We start from the raw sequence: 4,637 nt of genomic DNA, 5'->3' as shown, positions 1-4,637 counted from the left end.
ATCGAAATGCTTGGTATGCCAACAAGTCACGGCGGAACACAAAGTACCTTCCGGTTTCCTACAGCCTGTGATGGTTTCAGAATGGAAATGAGACAGGATCACTATGGATTTTTTTACAGGATTACTATTAACACCAAATAAGAAAGATGCCATTTGGTTTATAGTTGATAAACTAATGAAGTTGGCTCATTTTATTCCTGTACGGACAGATTTCTCTCTTGAAAAATTGGCCCACTTGTACATATTCGAGGTTGTGAGACTGCACAGGGTACCGATGTCGATTATTTTAGACAAAGATCCAAGGTTCACTTTGAAATTTTGGAAGAAGTTATAAGAAGCGTTGCGTACAAAGTTGAGTTTAGTATGACATTCTACCCACAGACTGATGGTCGGTCAGAGTGGACAATTAGACTCTCGAGGACATGTTAAGGTGCTGTGTTCTTGAATTTCTGGGTAGTTGGGAGAAATACTTTCCTTTGGTGGAATTTGCTTATAATAACAGTTTCCAGACGAGTCTGAAAATGCACCTTATGAGGCGTTGTATGGCCAAAAGTGCCGGAAACCATTATACTGGACAGAACTCAAAGAGCACCAGATTCATGGAGTTCATTTAATCAAGGAAACTAAAGAAAAGGTTAAAGTGATACGTGATTGTTTGAAACCAGCATTGGATAGGCAAAAGTCATATGCTGACATAAAAAGAAAAGAGATTGAATTTCAAGTTGGAGACAAAGTGTTCTTGAAAGTATCTCTATGGAAAAAGGTGTTGAGATTTGGTCGAAAAGGCAAACTGAGTCTTGGGTTTGTTGGACCCTATGCTGAGAAAGTTGGGTCGTTCGCCTACCGTTTAACACTGCCACCCGAATTGGAAAAAATCCATAGTGTATTCCATGTATCTATGTTGTGACGATATCGATCAAACCCCTAACATGTGATTTAACCGACTGAAATGGAGATTAGATCAGATATGACTTATGGTGAAGAATCAGTTAAGATTTTGGCTCGAGAAGTCAAAAAATTAAGGAACAAGAATATAGCCTTGGTGAAAGTTTCATGGCATAGACATGGAATGGAAGAAGCCACATGGGATCCTGAAAAAACCATGAGGAGTCAATATTCGAACCTATTTACTGCTAAGACTTTCGAGGACGAAAGTCCCTAAGAGGGAAGAAATTTAACATCCTAAATTTGGGCCTAGTCGGAACAGTGGTTTCAAGACCATAAATTCGACATTAAAATATTTATTTTGTGATTATTATGAGACCTAGAATATGAAAATAAGCGTGTGTTAAAGTTTCATGAAGAAATTCTTAGTGTAAGGTATCCAATTGGAAATTAGAGACCAAATTGAATAAGTTACAAAACTTGGATTCTAGAAGCAATTTGTATGAAATTGCTTTAGAATATTATTTAGAGGTCTTTAAAGAGTAACTTGCCCAATTTCTAAGTTTTTGGACAAAAATGAGCATGTATAGAAAATTTTAGAAGTTTAGTAAGGAAGGCATTTTAGGCATTTGGTAATAAAATCAATAAAAAGGGGAAATGAAGGTAAAAATCAGCCATCTTCTCCCTTGTACCAGCCGAAATTCTCAAGCTCTCCATAGCTAGGTTTTTCAACATTTTTAAGCTCAATAGTAAGTTTTCCTAGCCCCGTTTTCATGTTCTTTGTATTTTTGAGATCCTTATAACATGTTCTCTCCATTTCTACCCATATTTTAAGCTAGGGTTCATCTATGTAAAATTATCCATGTGTGACATGTTTGTTCTTTGATGATTTATGGGGGAATATGAAAGTTAGATCTGTGTTAATCATATTTTCCTAAATGATTTTCACGAAAAACCCCTAAAGGTGCCTTTTTGCAAAAGGTACAAAATATGTGGTAGAAATTTGAAATAGAGGAAAATGTCAGCTAGTACGAGTTTATAATACATTCAGCTAGGCTTGGGTAACTAAGGAATTGCATGAATTTAATTTTACGAGGCTAAGGATTAAGTTGTAAAATTTTGAGATGTTAGGGGCAAAATGGTCATTTTGCCTGGGGGTGAATTTTAGAGCCGAAATAAATAGCATGAGGTATTAATAATTTATTTTTGCTGATATAGACCCCAAGGAACCGATTTCGAAGATCGATTGTGGAAAACGAAAAGTTTCAGAATAACCGAAGCACGAATCTGAAACGACTACCAGGTAAGCTCGTATAACTCGAAGTGAACTCATAATGTACTTAAATGTAAGTTTCTTGAATGCATGATAATTTTAAATATTCATTGCATGATAATCCATAAAATGTGGTGGTATAATTGAAAAGATGATAAAGGTCCCAGTTGAAATATAAAGGGAAATCCGATGGATAATTTATGGCTTACATGATTTGAGATCCTGCATGTGTTGCAGAAAAGGATTTAGCCCAGACAAGTAATCCGATGATATCAAAGATTGAAAGGATCTAGCATGGACGGGTGATCCTTGAATAATCAAGTCTCCCGAAGAATATGGGTGCATTAAAGATATAGCCCGGACAGGTAATTCAATTAAGGACTGAATTTAGCCTGGACTGGCAATTCAGATTCAAGCTTAAGAGAGCAATTATCGTAAAAGGGGATTTAGCCAAAACTGGTAATCTCGACATTGCTCTATGAGCTAATACTATGGGGGATTTAGCATGGACTGGTAATTGCACCGTAAGATATAAGGTTCACGGGAGTGCATACTTGAGATGATAACTTATATGACTTGACAGTAATTGGCTATCCATCGAGATTTCTGAGAAATTCAACGGAACTAACATGAGGAAAAGGAATTGAACATATTGAATTGATGAGCTCATCTAAGAATAATGACATGATGTATTGTTATGAGACTAACTTGACGATTGAGTGCATGTGATAGGAAGCTATTTCATGCTTGTTGGATTTATTGCCTAAATACGGTTGTATACTAATTAACCGGTAAGTTTACTTTCCAGTTATCCGGACTTACTAACCATATAAATGCTTACCCCCTTTTCTTTTCCCTGTCTTACAGAGCTCGTGGACTTGCGAAGATTGGAAGACGGTTGGAGAAATAACACAATTTCGACTTGTCCCGCTTTGGTATATAGATACTTTTATTTTGTTTAATTGTCATGTACAGGGTTTTTGGTTATTGTGTTATATGTTTCATTTGGCTAGCCAATGTAAGGGCTTAAATGGTATACTTATTCTTTTGTATATGGCCATGAGATATGGCTCATATTGATGTAGGTCATAATCCTACTAATGATGCATGTTTATGTTTTAATGTTTCATGAGATATTATGATGAGGTTTATTATGGATGAATGCTAATAATGTGACCTAATAATTTGAGAGTGGACATAGCATATAATGGTATGTGGTTGTAATACGGCCTAAGTGTAAAATGCGCTATGTTAATCACTAATGCGAAAAGGATAAACTAGCATGTACTAAACTAATGAGATGAGGTCAACATGCAATGAGTTATGTTAAGGTTGTTTAAGAGTATAATTAGTCCATGTTACATACCATTGAAGTCTCTAAGGGTGTATGGATGATAGCGGGTGACCAAAGGCTTGGAAAATATCCATAAAAAGGTCCACATGGGTAGATACATATGCATGTGTCTAGGCCGTTTGTGACACATGGTCAGCCCCCATGGGCGTGTTGCCTGGCCGTGTGTCCCTTGCATCTAAAATTTTAGGTCAGTTTACATGGCAGTGAGCACACGGTAAGACACACGACCTGTGTCTCAACCGTATGGAGGAAACGGCCCAGTACACGGGTGTGTGCCTTGGCCGTGTGCCTCAAATTGAATGATGACATCATGAATAGAATGTCCGGGTTATTGGACACAGGTGAGGACACGGGCGTTTTTAGGCCGTGTTTGGGACACAGGCCAAGGACACGGCATGTGCTCTGCCGTGTGAGAACCCCTTAGGCGTGTTCCTAAGTACACGGGCGTGTGCATTGCCTTCACACGGGCATGTGAGGCTTAACCCTAGGAATTTTTATAAAATTTTCTTAAGTTCTCAGTTTTGTCCCAGATCACTTTAGTGTACGATTTGGACCTCGAAGGCCCATGGTAGGGACAATGTTATTCTGTTTAATGGTTTTTGTTTTTAAAATGAAACTTTATTACCCAGTTTTACGTGATTGCCTGAGTAAATGTCTACTAACACCTCGTATCCTGTCCCAGCGTCGGACACGGGTAAGGGATGTTACATTTAATGGTATCAGAGCTACAGTTTAGTCGGTTTTAGAACTAACGTAGTATGTATTGAGTATAGCTATACATGCCATCACACAAGTTATGATAGTGTGACATCTCCTAACCATTTTTAATTGTATTTGAATATAGTAAATGCCTTCCAATCAAGCTCAAGATGAGTCCGAGAGAGTCGAGAGTCATGTTCCAGCTTCCGTTCAGCGAGCTACTGCTAGTAGTAGTAGAAGGTCTGTGTCTGAAGGTCGAGAAGAGGCAAGAGCTACCTTCTTCAAGATGCTGGATGAATGGTTTGGAGATTATTTGAGAAATCGCCCCAATATACCACGACCTCCTCCACCCTTTGCTTAGCCCGAAGGAGAAGTGCCATAAGGTATGGCACCCGTGAGAATTGGTAAGGCCCCAATGGATAAAAT

This window comes from Gossypium arboreum, chromosome 9 (genome assembly GCF_025698485.1).
Source record: "Gossypium arboreum isolate Shixiya-1 chromosome 9, ASM2569848v2, whole genome shotgun sequence".
NCBI lineage: Eukaryota > Viridiplantae > Streptophyta > Magnoliopsida > Malvales > Malvaceae > Gossypium > Gossypium arboreum.
The sequence above is the reverse complement of the archived record's forward strand: the minus strand, read 5'-3'. Positions refer to the sequence as shown.